Consider the following 19,018-nt stretch of genomic DNA (forward strand, 5'->3'; position numbering starts at 1 on the left):
TGGCCGGGGTCACCTCACAGTTGCATCCTAATACACTACATGTGTAAGAAACAACACCCACTTTGAAATGTAAGAGTTTGTAAGTTTCCCACATCCACATGCATGGGGAATCCCCTTTAGTGAACAAAAAATCCCTCCAGATTTATGTTTATGTTACTGGAACACATCTGAGATATTAAAAATGCTAAAAAATAAAAAGAAACTGGGGTAGTTCTCCCCATAGGTCAAATGCTGCTTATCCTTCGGACAGGCAGAGGTGTGTGCATGACTGTATATGATACAACTCCCATGATCCCTAGCTAGCAGGACCAGTGGTTCAGAATGATGGGAATTGTAGTCCCAAAACATCTGGAGGGCCGAGGTTGAGGAAGCCTGTGATAGAGGGAGAGATATGGAGATGGAAGATTAGAGACGTATGATGCATTGCGAGTGGAAAGTAACATTCCCTCCAGCATTTTGCAGATGGAAACTGGGTATTTGCATCACTTATTCTAACAGAGCAGGTGATGTAAGAACAACTAACTCCCCTGCCTGCACATCACCCCACCCCAATATATGGTTGCTGGTTCTTCTCCCTCAACTATAGATTGTAAATTGACCGGTTGCCTTATAAAAATTAATGGAATGTTTAGTCTTGCAGTGGAGCTGGCTGTAGTGTTAGTAAGTTCACTTGAATGAACTTATGTCAATGTGCACTGGAATATATATCTATATTCCCACTCAGATGTTTAATTTTGGGGGGGTCCAGGATAGTAGTTAAACCTAAATACTGGGTTTATGCTAAAAATGGGTTGTGTGACTAGATCCTGTGCAAACATCTCAAAACAGCTAAAATGATGCTTAAGACATCTTCCAGACCCCCACCCACTATGCTTGCCTCTTTCAGCAATCCATTCATGAGGAGGGCAGGTAGAATTCAAACAAAACAGGGAGAGAGAAAACAGAATTGGGCCAAAGTTACAAGCAGCCAGGCATGGAGTTATTTGGGCGAAGGTTACTTTTCACCCAGGAGGAATGCATGGTGGTTGAGAAGAGCGCTTCGCCCTCACAATCCACATGCACCCGTGAGCCCTTTTGAACGTCTGACATCCAGGAAGCGAGCAAGAATAAAACACCGTTGAGTCTTAACAGTAGCGGTTTTTGTTTTTAAGGGTGACTGCTGCTTGCTTCCTGAGAAGGTTCCTCCTTCCCTCCCTTCTTCTTTAAATTTAGAGAGGGCTCCCTTCCCCTCCTTTCGTTCGACCAGTTACGCCCGGGGAAATTTCCCTTCACCTCGGAGCCCAGCCCTTCCTCTCAGCCTCGTGCTTGTGAGAGGCCCAGCAGCGCCCACTTGGCCGCCCCGGAGCCACTTCCTTCGCCGGAGAGGAGCTCGCGGGAGCTGAGAAGAGGCGGGCTCGCCCCACGGGTTGCCTGCTTGCCTTGCCTGCGTGAGCCACCCGTGTAGTCCCTGCGCGCGCTTCCTTGACCCCTCTCGCCTCGCCTGGACCCGGGCAGGCCAAGGCCAGCCGCCAAGGTAAGCCTCGGGGGTCTTGCTGGGCTTCTGTGGGGCGCATAGACTGGAACTGCATTTCCCCTTCCTCCTATCGCAGCAGAGCGGGGTGGATTGGGTTTGGGGGGGGGTAAGCCCCTTATTAGGAGGGGGACCTAAATTTTATTAGTCGTGGGGTCAAGGGCGAAGATGAGAAGACTTGTCCCTAAAGCAATGGTTCCCAACCCTTTTTTGGCCATGCCCCACCTAAGCACCTCTAAAATCTTGACTCTCCCCCCACCCCCGTTTTATTGTACAGTGGTACCTTGGGTTACGGACGCTTCAGGTTACAGACTCTACTAACCCAGAAATAGTACCTCGGGTTAAGAATTTGCTTCAGGATGAGAACAGAAATTGCACACGGCAGCTGGAGGCACCAGTAGTTAAAGTGGTGCTTCAGGTTAAGAACAGTTTCAGATTAAGAATGGACCTCCAGGACGAATTAAGTACTTAACCCGAGGTACCACTGTATTGTATTTTAAATATTTTGTTGGAAGCCACCCAGAATGGCTGGGGAAACCCAGCCAGATGGGCAGGGTATGTATGTATGTATGTATGTATGTACAAACAAACAAACAAATTATTATTATTATTATTATTACTACTACTACTGTGACATGGGGACACGGGTGGTGCTGTGGGTTAAACCACAGAACCTAGGACTTGCTGATCAGAAGGTTGGTGGTTCGAATCCCTGTGACGGGGTGAGTTCCCGTTGCTCGGTCCCTGCTCCTGCCAACCTAGCAGTTTGAAAGCATGTCAAGGTGCAAGTAGATAAATAGGTACCGCTCCGGTGGGAAGGTAAACGGCGTTTCTCTGGTTCGCCAGAAGCAGCTTAGTCATGCTGGCCATATGACCTGGAAGCTGTATGTTGGCTCCCTCTGCCAATTAAGCGAGATGAGCACTGCAACTCCAGAGTTGTCCGCGACTGGACCTATTGGTCAGGGGTCCCTTTACCTTTACCTTTACTGTGACATGTAATTCTTATTATTCAAAAGGGGAACTCCAATTCACGTGGAGAAAGCCTAAAAGGCCATTAACGGTTAATAACTCATTCTCAAAATTTCCCCCTTAAAAATCAAACACACACACCCCGTTGGAAACCATGGCCCGAATGGCAGCTGGACCTAATAGGCAGAGAGGCTCTTCCTTCGCCAGAAAAAAAGGATTTGAATGAGGAGGAGCAGGAAATTAAAAGTCAGAAAGAGTTCGTGGCTGTCTCCAGCACCCTGTGGGTTTCCACCTTTCTTTTTGGGGAACAGGGGTTCATATACAATGTAATGCTCCGAGGGTGATTTTCTCTCCCTCATCCTTGGCTAGAGATGAAAACGAGCATTTTCCAGGATCATTCTAGACCATTCACTCAACAACCATCATGCTATTTTTTTAAAAAAATGAATACCGTATATATGAAAAATACACACCAAAAGCAAGGACAGTCTTTAAAAAGTCCGCTCCTTTCTCTAGGTCCACTAAAGAAAATTTATTGTAGGATAGAAATTACTTTTTATCTCTGTCTTATAGGTACTGTGTCCAGAGAATATAAATAATATCAGTAACAGTATGCGGCTGCTATTTTCTTTTATGGCATTGTGTGGTCGGGTGGATTTTCATTGATTTGGAAGGGCCTTACTGGGCATTGCAGGTCACCTTTTGAGGCTTGGCACAGGCTGTATAACATATTTTAAACAAATAGATTTCAGGACATGTCTTGAGTGTTTTTCCTCAAGTGTACATGAAACAGTTTTTCTTTACCCCTCCTTTTTCCTACCCCCCCCCCCCGCCTCCTGCAAACTCTGATAATTGGATTTCAATCAGCATCGCTAAGCGTCTCCGATTTTAAAAATTGAGTTCTGCTTAAGAATCTAATTTGAAAGTTGTTTGGGTATATAGGTGGAGAAGGGTTGAAAAGGCGGCTCAGTTTCCTCATAACAACCTCTCTTCTGTGGCTGGTTTGTAAAGATTTTGTATGCTCGTTTCTCTAACCCCCCCCCCCTCAGCATTCTCAGTTCTCTACAGTGGTTTTGCCAGCTCTGCAAAACTTCCTGCCACAGAAACTTGCAATCGCTGGTAGAGGCCGGAATAGCATACCTTCTTGCAACACAGGGGGAAGAACCACAGTGTTGACTTACCACACCTAAAGTTTATTTTTTAAAAAAGCTGTGTAAAAAAGAACAAGCAGAGTTTTCTTATTATAAAGTGTTATAAGAAAAATACTGCTCATTTTACCTTATGGGGTATCGATGTGCCCATATAGAGTGCCTATCGGAAGGAGGCCATCCTGAGAATCTTGAGAAGCAAGGCAATTAGCAACCCTGATCTTTATTAACTGTTGCAACAGGGTGCTCACAACCACACACAGGAGGCAGGAGGGACCCAGAACAATGGTGTGCAAGTCCTTATATCGACTTTTGAAATTGCCCACCCTCTAGCTCAAGACCACCCCCCAAAACATCATACCTACATCACAGGAGGCAGGCTACAGCAGAAATACATCACGGGGGCGGTCTACAACAGAAATGCTGTCTGGCAAGATGGAACCTCAGGTTGCGAATGTGATCCATGCGGGAGGCACGTTCGCAACCTGCAGCGTTCGCAACCTGTTGCATTTGCGCACGTGCAGGTCGCAATTTGGTGTTTGTGCGCAAAGTGCAATTTAGTGCTTCTGTGCATGCGTGAGCACTGAAACCCGGAAGTAACCCGTTTCGGTATTTCCAGTTTCAGCGCGGTGCACAACCCGAAATCTCATAACCTGAAGCGTCTGTAACCTGAGGTACCACTGTAGTGGTCACTTGATTGCTTTACCTGGGCAGCCTGGCCATTCCTTTTGAGATGCTAAATAGTTCCTAAATCCAGGTCACAGACTCACCCTATTCATGCACAAATACACCCTTAAGACAGGATTTGTGAGCAAAGAGACAGTGGGGAGGCTTTTACCATTTCCTTCCTCACTGCAGAGAATATTTGAGGTCACTGGAAGAGTCAAATGGCTACAGGATTGCTCTCCTGTACTATTTCAGACATGTGGTCAGTGGCGTAGCATGGGGGTGCAAGGGGGGCAGGCCGCACTGGGCGCAACATCTGGGGGGGGGCGCTCGCTGCCTCCGGAGTCGCCGAAGAGCCTCGGGCGCAGGCTGTAGCAGAGCCGCATGTCTCGCGGCGCCCGGCTGAAGGCGCCCGGCAGGCAGCGGCTCTCAGCGCTCGCCGTGGAGGACGCGCCAGGCAGCCCCTCCTCACAGCCCCGCCTCCGCCGCTGCTGCTGCAGCTGCTGGGCCGTTGCATTTTCCTCGCCTCTCTGCCCCCCTCCTCCTCCGGGCAAGCGGCGTCGTTTGGGCAGCAGCGCCAGCGGCAACTCGCATGTTAGGGGTTAGGGGGGGCGCAAATTACGTGCCTTGCCCCGGGTTAGGGGGCGCAAATTACTTGCGTTGCCCCGGGTGCTGACAACTCACGCTACGCCGCTGCATGTGGTTTATATACTTATGTATGTATTTGGACATAAAAATAAAAAAGGGACTGCCCCTTTTCCTATGAGAGCATAAGAGTTATTCTCTTATTTCAGATCACCACAGAAACACTGTATTCAAGAGAACAACTACTTCTTCTCTACCCTGTTCCCATTATTTATGTAGCTATCTGTCTATCTAAGAAAATGTATATGCTGCTTGATTGTAATAATACCTCTTGATGGTTTACAAAACACATGCTACACACATATAAACATCACACACAAACACACACACAACTACCTCATGTGTATGACTGTTCACAGATCATATGTATATTGTAATAACAACCAGTTAAGCCAATTGAAGTTCAAGCAGAGCATCTAGGGAACAAACAATGTCCCCCCCCCCCTTTTGCGAAAGTACACAATTGGAACTACCTGTATTGAAGACCTGGAAAAACCATTCAGCTATGGGGCACATCTGCATAGAGGTTTCCTGGACTGGTATCTAAAAGTCATAGGCATATAGAAAGACTGTCCATCTAGCATACATTGTCCACCTCCTTCTGTTAAAAAAGTGGAGGTGCCAGGGATTGAATTTAAGACCTTCTCAAGCAAAGCATGTGGCCTGTCGCTGACCCACGAAGCTGGACTCAGTTCAGTTCACCAGTCATGTACTGTGTGTGAGAGAGACACAAAAGTGGAGGGGTGGCTAACACCCCAGAGGACAGGATCACACTTCAAAACGACCTTGACAGATTAGAGAACTGGGCCAAAACAAACAAGATGAACTTTAACAGGGAGAAATGTAAAGTATTGCACTTGGGCAAAAAAAATGAGAGGCACAAATACAAGATGGGTGACACCTGGCTTGAGAGCAGTACATGTGAAAAGGATCTGGAAGTCTTGGTTGACCACAAACTTGACATGAGCCAACAGTGTGACGCGGCAGCTAAAAAAGCCAATGCAATTCTGGGCTGCATCAAAAGGAGTATAGCATCTAGATCAAGGGAAGTAATAGTGCCACTGTATTCTGCTCTGGTCAGACCTCACCTGGAGTACTGTGTCCAGTTCTGGGCACCACAATTTAAGAAGGACACTGACAAACTGGAACGTGTCCAGAGGAGGGCAACCAAAATGGTCAAAGGCCTGGAAACGATGCCTTATGAGGAACGGCTAAGGGAGCTGGGCATGTTTAGCCTGGAGAAGAGGAGGTTAAGGGGTGATATGATAGCCATGTTCAAATATATAAAAGGATGTCACATAGAGGAGGGAGAAAGGTTGTTTTCTGCTGCTCCAGAGAAGCGGACACGGAGCAATGGATTCAAACTACAAGAAAGAAGATTCCACCTAAACATTAGGAAGAACTTCCTGACAGTAAGAGCTGTTCGACAGTGGAATTTGCTGCCAAGGAGTGTGGTGGAGTCTCCTACTTTGGAGGTCTTTAAGCAGAGGCTTGACAATCATATGTCAGGAGTGCTCTGATGGTGTTTCCTGCTTGGCAGGGGGTTGGACTCGATGGCCCTTGTGGTCTCTTCCAACTCTATGATTCTATGAAATTTGCAGAACCGGGCTTTTAGCATCTTGGTATTTTTCTATAATATTGCTGACTCCAAAGAAAAATATGTTCCTACTCCTTTTCCATGAGGCATGGATTGTATTGGATTTAGAATGGAAAAGCATAAGCACACTTGTGGCCTCAGTGCAATTGAGTAAAGAGATTGCAAAACCTTGATTGCTTATTTCCTGCTTTGTCGGCGTTGAACATTATCCTGGAGCAGAAAAGAAAGAAGCTGGATTCTGTATTTTTCTCAAAAACTGCACTTGCATCCGGAGGCTTTCAGAGCTGAGCAGCCATCAGGCACTGAGAACGTGTTACAGACAAAGTACACTAAGGACAAATAGGCAGAAGTTTCACCACACTTGCTGGGAAGATATACTGAAGTTTGTCCAAAACAGCTAGCTTCCATTTTGCAGGCTAGATGTAATGTGCACATTCTTCAGTCTATGCTTACATTTATGGCTCCTAAGAACTGTCTCAGACTAGAGATGCCTGCTTCTCTCTTCCCGCAAATTTCCCCTCTAGTTCTAGTCCTGACGGTGTACTATAGCCTTGGACCAGAAGTGCAGGAAGCTTGAGTCAGTTAATATTATTGCCCAGGATCAGTATTCTATGCATTCCAGATAAATGTTGTTGCTGCTTTTCATACTGAGGTGAAAATTGATGTTCAAAATAGAATTACCGTATTTTTCGCTCTATAAGACACACCAAGTTTTTGGAGGAGGAAAACAAGAAAAAAAATATTCTGAATCCCAGAAGCCAGAACAGCAAGAGGGATCGCTGCGCAGCAAAAGCAGCAATCCCTCTTGCTGTTGTGGCTTCTGGGATAGCTGCGCAGCCTGCATTTGCTCCATAAGATGCACACACATTTCCCCTTACTTTTTAGGAGGGAAAAAGTGAGTCTTATAGAGCAAAAAATATGGTAAATAATTGCCTACCTGGTGCTTGTATGAGGATGCCTTCCTTATTTTACTTTTCTGGAGAATTGTGTGTTTTTCAGTTCCTCCTTCCTTATTAGAATTGGGACAGAGGAACCAGTTTAAATAACCCCACACCCTTTTCACCTTTAGAAAAAGGAATGAGGTGGGGGATTTTTTAGGACTTAAGATACGTGAACCTAACTTAATTTTTGTGTGTTGGCATTCATCTGTCTCGAAAAACAATGGAAGAGTGCGCCTTTGGGGTAATTCAGACTCACTACTTTGTTGAACGCGGGTGGCGCTGTGGGTAAAAGCCTCAGCGCCTAGGGCTTGCCGATCGAAAGGTCGGCAGTTCGAATCCCCGCGGCGGGGTGCGCTCCCGCTGCTCGGTCCCAGCGCCTGCCAACCTAGCAGTTCGAAAGCACCCCCGGGTGCAAGTAGATAAATAGGTACTGCTTACCAGCAGGAAGGTAAACGGCGTTCCGTGTGCTGCGCTGGCTCGCCAGATGCAGCTTTGTCACGCTGGCCACGTGACCCGGAAGTGTCTCCGGACAGCGCTGGCCCCCGGCCTCTTGAGTGAGATGGGCGCACAAACCCCAGAGTCTGTCAAGACTGGCCCGTTCGGGCAGGGGTACCTTTACCTTTACCTTTACTTTGTTGAAAGTAGAACTGAAGTATATTCAGTGCACTCCTTTCTTATTAAACTTGACAAGGTTTACAGTGTTAAATGCTGTCTTTCTTACACTGCAGTCCTGTGCATGTCTGCGTGCAGGAAAGTATGTTGTGTCAAGCAGTATTTGTTTGTTTGTTTATTTGTTCATTGTGTTTTTAGTCCACTCTTCCTCCCCAAAGAGCTCAGGGTCATGTAAAGAGCCTCCCCACCCCCGACATTTTATTTCACAACAATATTGTGAGGTCTGCTGGTCTGACAGATAGAGATTAGCCCGAGGCCACCCAGTGAACTTCATAGCTCAGTGGGCATGTGAGCTTGAGCCATCCCTTTTAGGTCAACACACTAATAACTAGAATAATAAACCATGGGGCTTCTAATGTCTTGATGCATTTTGAACAAGAAAATCTGGTATTAGGGGAAGACTCTCTGTCTCTGTCTTGCACAAAGCCTCATCAGGCTTCAGAACTGCAAACTGGTTTGATGTTGCTTTTGCATTATTGTGTGTTTTATTGTATGCATTTAAAAGTAAGGGGAAATGTGTGTGCGTCTTATGGAGCGAATGCAGGCTGCGCAGCTATCTCAGAAGCCAGAACAGCAAGAGGGATTGCTGCTTTCACTGCGCAGCAATCCCTCTTGCTCTTCTGGCTTCTGAGATTCAGAATATTTTTTTTCTTGTTTTCCTCCTCCAAAAACTAGGTGCGTCTTGTGGTCTGGTGCGTCTTATAGAGCGAAAAAAACGGTATTTTGTGTTCCTGTAGAATGGATGCAAGTGGCTTTAATGACGGTAATCACCGGTCATTGTGAGGATGTGTGCTTTATACTTTCACGCAAAGACAGTTACATAAAAGGACCCCCCCTCCCCCAAGCTGGCTTTGCCCTCTCTCCCCTTCCTTCTGTCAGATCTCAGGGAATAAAGGCTGCATTTCAAGATAAGACTGTGCACTGTTTAGTGCACCGGTGAGGATTTGAGGCTCCCTGCAGGGAGAACTGATGAGAGCAGTTAACTAACCGTTGATCCAGTGAGCCACAGGAGGGGTGTGGGAGGATCTTGTCTACCAATCAAAGAGAGAGGCATAACTTTTTAATGGTTAAACAACAACAATGTGAACTTTTACTTCAAAGGGGGAGGATAAACATCTTAGAAGGAGAAACTTTTTTTTGTTGTTTCTGTTTTGCCTTCTTTAGTCCTTGGGCTAGAAGCAAACTCTGGGAAGTGGCAGATGGAAGGACATTGCTTTGAACACATAGCTCTGCAATCCTAAAGGGGCAACCCCTTAATCTGCTTCCACTTTGATTAGATTACACAGATAAGAGGTAAACCGAAATTTGCCATAGGTTAAAATTGTGGGGGGAGTGCGTAAGCAGTGTATTTTAAAACAACTTTATACTGTAAACTACCCTGTGAGTTTAGGATGAAGGGCAGTATATAGATTTAAATACTACTACTACTAATACTACCACTACTAGGTTATTAGCTATAAGGGAAACAGTGGGTAGGCATTTACTTGCACACCATTTAGATGGCAAGAAAGTTACTACAGCAGCCTATGAACACATGGAGGGCGAGAGCAGGGATAAAGGAACAGCAAATAAGTTGCCTTCCAAATGTTGTGGACTCCAACTAGGACTCCAACTATCATCAGCCCCAGTCAACCTGGCAATGGTCAGGGATGATGGGAATTGTAGTCCACAATGTTTGGGAGGCTATTTCTGCCTTACATGATTTCTGATTATGAAAAAGCAGCTATTCATTGTCTTCCTGAGTGATTGTTTCCTGCCTGAACTGTTCTTTTAATTACTTTATTTATACAGGTATGGTTCATTTTAAATATAATTATTGCTAATTAAACTTAACTGAAGGTGTTCCTTCAGTCCTTCCCCCACCCCTATCGAACAGGAAGCACACAGAAATGTTAAAACAGATGTTGGGGCAAACCTGTTGTTTTACATCACTGACTGCAGAGGTGCTTTGTGCTGCAATTGTATGCTGCGCTGCTCTGAATTAGAATACCCTCCAGACTATAGACAACTGTTCCTTTAAGATAGTTGAATATGGCAAAATTTCACTGCAGAAACTGCTGAATATTCTCTCCCATGCCTCTCTTATCAGTCACGTGCAGGCCTCCTGAATCACAAGATTTGGGGGGTTTTTTTGCTCAGTTAATCCCATGTAAAGCTAATTAATAATTTTGCTGTGCTGTTCCTGCTGGGGCAAAGCAGCTGCAGCTGCAATATCAGGAGCTAACTACATGTTATGTGTAAACTGGTATAATAGAGTAATCTGAAAAGAAAACAGCTTTGGTGCCAGTAATTTTGAGTGGATAAGCACTAAGGGGGAGTGGCTGTTAACCCTTTTTCTGTTCCCTTTTTCTCCTTTTCAGTTTGCCAGCTGCTTTCCTTTAAAAAAAAAAAAGGCTTTGGAGCTGCAAAACACATGACATGTAGTTACCCCCCTCAGCACAGGTGATATTTGCAAATGAATTGAATAGTTTTGCTAAATTATTGGTGCTTAAATAACAGTTAAGGAAGAAAAATCAATATTCGATAATGAGGCTTCCTGTATATCTGTTATGGAGCATTATCAATAATTGTGTACCCATTAAAAAGTTTAATAGTTTGTATTCTTATTAATGTGTGGGGAATATAGCCAAGGGTTATTTACTGCAAGGCCATTCAGATAGTCTTTGCTTTGCTTATTGAACAGTAGGCATTTTAATAATTTGTTTTTTGTTAAGCCAGTGACATCACCTTCCATTTCATTCCATGCAAAAACTTTTATGATTTTTTAAAAATAAAATGGATGAATCTGTTTGGTAAATCTTGTCAGTTAAACCATGGAGTTAAATTAAGCCCCCTGCCTCCCTTTTAAAATTAGTTGCTTTACAGCACAATCCTCTGCATGTTTACTTAGAAGTAAGTCCCATTGTGTTCAGTGGGACTTAGTCCTTTGTAAGTGCTTATAAGTTTACAGCATTACTAAGCTGGATAACTGGATATCTTACACTTTATGTTGGTCTGTTCATCTTAAGTCGGCTAAGGTTTTCTTTTATGTTGCTTGCTATAATAAATTAAATGTGTGTAGGGGGAAATATGAGGTTCAGGCAGTTACTGCATGAGCAGCAGCTTCAGCCATGTGCTTTGGTGTTCAAATAAATTCTTGCAACACATTTCAAATGCAATGTTGTACAAAGTTTCCTTTTGGATCCCCCCCCCCCCGCTTTTACATGGAGACAAAGTCCATGTAGGGTGGAAGGTGAGGGGAGCAGCCCTTTTTTTCCTGCTCCTTAACACTTCACAACTATAGGTCATAACTTTGGCCGTGTCAATTAATTGTATTTGTAGTATAAAACTGTGTATCGATAAACATTCACCTGCGCTTTGAATCTGCCTATTAAAGGTGAAGAGCTCTGCGAGTGCGGCTTTCTCCCGATTGAAGTGCAGTGTTTGAGGACTGAGACATTCGCAGGGAAACCAAAATGCTTGTTTACAAAGCTATGGTAGTACCAACCTTACTATATGCTTGTGAAACATGGACCACTTATAACCGCCATCTCCAACTCCTTGAAAGATTCCATCAACAGGGTGTCTGAAAATTTTTACACATCACTTGGGAAGACAGGCGAACTAATATCAGTGTACTGGAAGAAGCAAAGATCACCATTGTTGAAGCAATGATTCTTCAACATCAACTTTGTTGGACTGGTCATGTGCGGATGTCTGATGATCGTCTTCCAAAGCACCTACTCTATTCCGAACTTAAAAATGGAAAGTGTAATGCTGGTGGTCAACAAAAGAGGTTTAAAGACTGTCTCAAGGCAAATCTTTAAAAATGTAGTATAAACACTGACAACTGGGAAACAGTGGCCTGCGAGCGCTCCAGTTGGAGAACAGCCTTTACCAAAGGTGTCGTGGGCTTTGAAGACACTCGAACTCAGGACACAATGGAGAAATGTGCTAAGAGAAAGGCACACTTGGCAAATCCACACCGTGATCAACTCCTACCCAGAAACCAATGTCCCCAATGTGGAAGGACGTGTGGCTCCAGAATTGGCCTCCACAGTCACTTACGGACTCATTGTTAAAACCGTGTTTATGGAAGACAGTCTTACTCAGCTACGAGTGATCGCCAAAGAAGAAGAAAAAGAAGGAATCTGCCTATTCTTAAGAATTGCTAGACTCCTGGTTTCCCCCAATCCCAGTGTGCCACATCACAGGTGGGTGGTGCCCCATCGCCTGTCAATCACCTGATATTACTATGGCACCAGAGGACCAGTTTTTCCTTTGAACCATTGCAAGCTGTGGTGCATAGGGACAGCCTAGCCAAGTAAGGCTTGACGTTGCCACCTATCAGCTGATAGCAAGTGACTCCAAGCCTGCAGGGATCTACTGTGTGACCAAGTTCCCCACAAGGCTTGAAGTGATAGGAGGTTTAGCCCATTGGAGTTTGCCATATCCCCACTTTGGGCAGGGGCCAGCTGTATTGTCCTTCCTGTTCCCCAGTTGTTCAGCCAATCCCAGCTCTGTGTCAGTCAGCTGATTAGCAGGACAGGAAGCTTCCCTTGCCACTGCACAATTTGGAGCACACTTCAAGGTTGACACCTCTGTACTGACAGGCCATGTCCCTAGCTGCCCCAATCCTAATATCACATATGACATCAGGGTGTGGGGCAGGCGGGGAAATGGCCTCACAGGCTAAATAGGACCCATGCTGGACCTATTTAGGCTAGCAGGCCAGTTATTCCCCACCCTTATGGGATAAAAGTTAATGTGGAAAAGAGTCGTCTTTTCTGCATCCATTAGAAGCATCTTCCTTGATGTGGCTGTATTATTAATACTACTTTTTTCATACCCTTTTGTTTAAATAAAAGCAGTCTGATATGCACTGTTCCTACACCACCTCTATTCATTTTGAAAAAAGTATTCCCTCCTCTGTTTTTTCATGTTTTCTGTCAAAATTTAAAATGACCTTTAGTTTTTCCTGTTACAAATTGTTCAAAGATTTAAGCCTGTTTACTCATTAACAGTCAGAAACTTGAGTCACCGAGATACTTAGTAGAGAACCACTTCCTTTTTTTAAAGACACTTCTTTACTGTGGCGCATTAGTGAAATAATGTGTCGGCTTCAGCTGTAGCAGCAGTTGCAACTGTTACTGGTCTGATATAGCTTGATTGCATTATATCAGGCATTGGTAACTTCAAGAATGGATTACCGTACTGCATTGCATACTATGTGGGGCTTCCCTTGCGGTTGAGCCGGAAAACTGTAGCTAGTGCAGAATGCTGCAGCACAATTGCTGACAAGAGTCAGATTCTGTCAACATATTCCACCTCTGCTCAGAGATCTGAACTGGGTGCTGACCTGTTACGGGTCCAGGTTCAAAGTGTTGTTATTGGTATATAAAAACCTCAACAGTTTGAGACCAGTTTACTTGAAGGATCACCTTTGACTCTGATGTGCCTGCTTGACCACTTTTGTCAAGTCTACCCAGACATGCAATTTTATGCATACTTGTTTTCAAATTACTTTAATATTAGTGGCATTACTAATGTTTTTTAATAAGTGTGTGTGTGTCTATATATGTGTGTGTGTGTTGATTTGTTGATTTTATCTGTAATTTCGTAACTATTCACACTATTTTATGTAAACTGCTTTAAAGATGTTCCATTTTAGAATTAAACAGTCTACAAATTCTGTTAAATAAATAGATGGGTTTTTGTTTTTAATAGAACACAATGTGGTTCTGTGGTCAGGTTTCAACTATCACTCTTGAAATTGCCACTCCCAGTGCTGCTCATTGGGGTATTACCTCACCTCAGATTTTTAAATATTTTTCTAGCTCTGTCAACAATCCAGAATTCTTCCTGGCAGTAATGTTCAGAAAGAAGAAAAACCCTCCTTCCTGTATGTGTGAAATTCTGCACCCCTTTTCTTGAAATGACTCCCACTTCCAGTTCTTTGAACAGAATTTGGAACCTGGACAGAGCGAGTCTGTTCTTACTATTCAGCAGTGACTACCCTCCCAGCTAACAGCAACTTCCGTCCATCAGCCCCAGTGAGCATGGCCAACGATGAGGGATGGTGGGAGCTATTCAACAATGCCTGGATGGGCACACATTTCCCCATCTGTACCGTGGTAGAATCAACACTGTTGGAGGGTGAAAGATTTCGAAATGGAATGCAACCAGCTCGAATGAAGGAAAATGTGGCATATGCCTATTCATTGTCAACAGCACCTCAACATGAGACAAAAACAGCCGCCACCACCACCACCACTGCACCCATCTACAATGCAGATTGGGTGTGTAATAGACCATGGCATTGCACAAATTGGGTGGCTCGCTGTTGAGAAACAGATTTGCATTCGTGCTTATGTAGCCATTGTAATGGCAGACAAGAGTACTTCAGCAATACTGCTAAGGGCTCATCCAGGGAGACCTCATGTTGAGGATCAAGAGCAGCTTCAGCACTTACTGATCTCCCACAGGGTAAATATTCAGGATGCTTCAGTCCATAATGGTTGCTGATGATCACCATTGTTAATAAAGACTGCAGCAGGACTAGCTGTTTGGCTCTCTCCATACTAATAGCATGGCTTCTCTGGGGACAAGGTACTTTTCTGTTCCCACACTCTTTGTTGTGTGCCGTGGTGCCAGATCAGAAGGACTGGGAGCTGTTGCCTAGATGAACCTTTGCTTTCTTGCATCTTGTCTCCCATCAAGCAGATTAAAAAGGAAACTGTACTGTACCATGTTCGTTCCCTGCCCCGACCTGCTGCTGCTTCACAGCTCCAGTTTGGCAGATTTATCTAATTCCTTCAGTGGAGTAGGGGCATAATCGACAACGTTAGTCTTGTAAAAACAATATCAAATTCAAGGCATTGTTACATGTTATTAATAAACAAGATCTAGGAAAGCGGGCAACATGCCACGTTATCAAATTCTCCTATTACAAATATACTTCGAAGCTCATGTTGCCATTTAATATAAATAACAATCCCCAAATATCTATAAAACCAACCTGCCTGAAGGGCATGCTTTTATTTGATGTCATGCTAATCAGTTTTGGTGTGCCAGAAATTACAGCTGCTGATGGTCCATCTGTTTTGTATTTATCTTATGTGATAAGTGGTGTTTATTTGATAAGAATCAATGCGATGAATGTTTATGAAATGAAACCATTTTTTTGTCTCACTAAATCATAAAATCAATTGTTTTTTGTCTCACTAAATCACACCCACGAGTGCCATAAAGTATATCCTGGCATAAATTTAACAATGAATACCTTGGAAGTGGTGTTAGAAAGTGGAGACGCATTTTTCACGCTAGCTTTCAGATGTATAGTACTGCACTTTCTGTACTTCAGTAATCCTACTAATTATTCATAGTGATTTAACAAACCTTTAGGTTAAGTATGCTATGGTGTGATTATCTGGAAATGCTTCCGCATTGTTTAAAACTCATTTCAGTTTAAAACAGCCTTCATCAACCTGGATTCCAGCCTTCCAAGTTGGCAAAGGCTGGTTTGGAACATGGTTGGTTCCTGTCCTATCGCATGAGATTGAGCCAAGCACCATGCTCCAAATTCTGGAGGAATTTTAAAAAATATTGGTGATCTATATGTACAAGAAGCAAATTCTGTATGTGTGCCATGCTGTGGAGTGCTGTGGTCATTTGGAGAAAAAGAAGAATGTTAGTTCCATCAGTTCTATCAGTTCCTCAGCACTTTGCTACCATTAGTACCTTAGCATGTATGACTGCATCTGCAGTGGTATACCTTGGTTCTCAAATGCCTTGGTACTCAAACAACATGAAACCCAAACACTGCAAACCCAGAAGTAAGTGTTCTGTTTTGCAAACTCTTCTTGGAAGTCAAACGTGCTCCGTTTTGAGTGTTATGCTTCTGATTTGAGTGCCACTCTTCCATTTTGAGTACCACGCTTCTGTGCTGAGGTCTGTCTTTTTTTGCTATTGATTTTGAGATCTGTTTTTGTTTTTTGTGACTGTGTGGAACCCAGTTCAGCTACTGATTGATTGATTGTGTGACTGCACATTATTTATTGATTTCATTTTATGGATCAGTGCTCTTGTTAGATAATATAAGTCATGTTAAATTGTTGTTTTAGGGGATTTAAAAAGTATGGAACAGATTAATCCATTTTGCATCACTTTCTATGGGAAAGCACACCTTGGTTTTGGAACGCTTTGGTTTTGGAACAGACTTCCGGAACGGATTAAGTTTGAGAACCAAGGTACCACTGAATGTCTCCCCCTCCCCCCCTTTTTTTTGTAAACACCTTTCCAGGCAGAGGCAAAAGTGTGGGGTGTAGTAGTTCAGAGGTAGGATTGTCTCCTCTAGTGTGGATTTGGAGAATGGGGAAATTCTATTAAAGAAACCAAGGCCAAGCCTAATATGTGCATTAAAGAATATGATTATTATAGCATGTTTCCACAAGTTACTGCATTGGGCCATTTTATTGGCTTATAGGAATCAAGCAGCAGTGCTTAGAGTCTGTGCATTCTCTTGCATGGCTATAGTACTTGACCCAATTTCTGGTACTAACAGGAATTTATTAGCCTGTGAACACCTACCCAGCAGAGACAGAAACAGAGACAGGGGGGCAGTCCCAAAGGCTTGCTGAATGTTTCTGTGCCAATTTTTGAGACACCATGCAGTGCATCATATTCCTGGTAATTTGGGGGATTTCGGTGAAACGTGACTGATTCTGTCAGGCAACGGGCAGCCTAGCTGGCAAGAGGAGAATGCCGTTTTAGCCGCAGTGGTGCAAAACTTCAGTTATGCTTCTAAATTTAAGCGGCCTCTTAGAACGGAGCTGCCCAACTGATAACCTCATATTTATCTCATAAATATTAAACAGCTTGAACTGCACATTAGTCAGCTATGCCTAGCGGGGCCTTGGTGGCTCTTTCTCTCCCTAGCAATTACCGTATCAGCGCAGATCATTGGCCTGTTCCTTCGCCTACTGCTCATTTATGGTAATCGGAGGCATTGTGGGGGCTGTGCTGCAAAAACGTTCTTGTTACAGGGGCAATAGTCATAAACTCATGGCTGAGGTTGTTTCTATCCAGTAGAGAACGGGGTGATTCTGCTCCCTATTAATCAGAGACTGGTTAATTTTTCTTCACAATTGGCAATGCGTTAAAAAGCTGTTGGCTAGGAGAAGCTAATTAGAATCCTCAATTGCAGAGTGTTGAATAAATAGCTACCATTCATCAAGTCGGGGTGTTTTTTCCTTGCAGCATGGAATTATTCTGAGCCTCATCCTAATCCATGTTTATTTTGAAGTCCATTTGATTTCAAAAGGGACTTACTTGGGATTCAAGCCTGAACTTGTTTTCCTGGATACTTTTTGAATTCTTTTTAAATAAACCAACTCACCCACACTTCTGAAATGTGTGTGTGATTAATGATAAATAAGAACGGGTGATAAAACTAAAGTCAAACCTCGGGTGTCAAACATAATTCGTTCCAGAAGCCCGTTCAGCTTCCAAAACTTTGGACAACTGAATCATGGCTTCCGATTGGTTGCAAGAGCTTCCTGCACTCAGCGGAAGTCGCATCAGACGTTCGGCTTCCGAAAAATGTTAAACTGGAGCATTTACTTCCGGGTTTTCAGCGTTCGGGAGCCGAATTGTTTGAAAACAGAGCTGAAAACAGAGCCGAGGTTTGACGGTATTTGCTATGAATTTTGCATGCCGACATTAACTTCCTCTTTTTCTTTTCATTTTACAAAGTCTTCAATGGGGGAGGGGGGTGAAATAATGAGAGTTGACTGTCATTTGATCACATGTATCATGCATGGCCAGATACACCAGGAATCCAAGTCTGTAACTGCTGCTAGATTACAAAGCAGCATGGTAGGTGCTGGAATGAGTCAGGAGCAAAGCACCTGCAATTCTGTCCCCAGAAATGTGCATTTGCTTGTTCACAGTCTGACCTTGTGTAAAGTGTGAACCAGGCCACTTCTGCGCCTTATTTACAAAGAAAGTGAGAGTGCTTTTTTGCTACAGAATATATACACACGCACACACACACACACACACACACACACACACACACAGTGGTACCTCGGGCTACATACGCTTCAGGTTACATACTCTTCAGGTTACATATGCTTCAGGTTACAGACTCCACTAACCCAGAAATTGTGCTTCAGGTTAAGAACTTTGCTTCAGGATGAGAACAGAAATCATGCTCCAGCGGGATTTTGCCTGCTACCGAGTTTCCACCCGGCTGTATATTGAGTCATTCTCACATGTAACAGTAACAAGGTTATGACTTATGCAATCTTCCCCGTCACAATCATGTGTCTGGTGTGTGCTTTCTTTGGTACTTTAGTATTCTGCAGCCTTTGCTGTATTCCTTGCCTGCTAGGAGATAATTTTGCTCATTTGTTACTGTTTTGAGCAAGGCATGTTGGCTGGAAAGGGTACGCTCCACAAAGCAGGCAGCAAGCTGACTTTTATTTCTTTGACAGAATAGTGTAAGCATCAGAGGTGAATTGAAAAGATCGAATATTCTGTGGAAATTTCTCCATACACTGTTTGGGTGGTGGTCTCCAATGAATCAAACTTCTTCAATGGCCAGTGAAGTCATGTTGGATCTAAAGGAGAGGGCTACATGCTCTACTGAACTCTGACGCTGGGGTGCCTTCAGATTGTCAGCATTTTGTGGGAGGGATTCAAGTGTACTGGGAAATTTAGGTTTGTGCAATTAGAATGGACTTAAGTGATCTGTTGCCTTCGTGCAACAAATCCACTTTAAAAAATAAATGGGTTTTTTGCTGTTAGGAAAGTGACTAAGAAATACACTGAAAGGCGTGGAATGAATGAATGATTTAAAGGAAGACATATAAACACCCCATATGCTAAT

The 19,018-nt window shown here is 43.9% G+C and overlaps 1 protein-coding gene across 1 annotated transcript in view; it reads left to right on the plus strand.

Annotated features, from left to right (window-relative positions):
* The first annotated feature begins 1,238 nt into the window (after positions 1 to 1,238).
* The window catches only part of APBB1IP (amyloid beta precursor protein binding family B member 1 interacting protein), a 48,761-nt gene continuing 30,981 nt past the window's right edge, over positions 1,239 to 19,018 (plus strand). The window contains exon 1 of the mRNA XM_082193788.1: positions 1,239 to 1,513. The gene's annotated coding sequence lies outside the window, so the exon portion shown is untranslated. The remainder of the gene's footprint in view (positions 1,514 to 19,018) is intronic.

This window comes from Podarcis vaucheri (genome assembly GCF_965113315.1).
Source record: "Podarcis vaucheri genome assembly, chromosome: 12".
NCBI classification, from domain to species: domain Eukaryota; kingdom Metazoa; phylum Chordata; class Lepidosauria; order Squamata; family Lacertidae; genus Podarcis; species Podarcis vaucheri.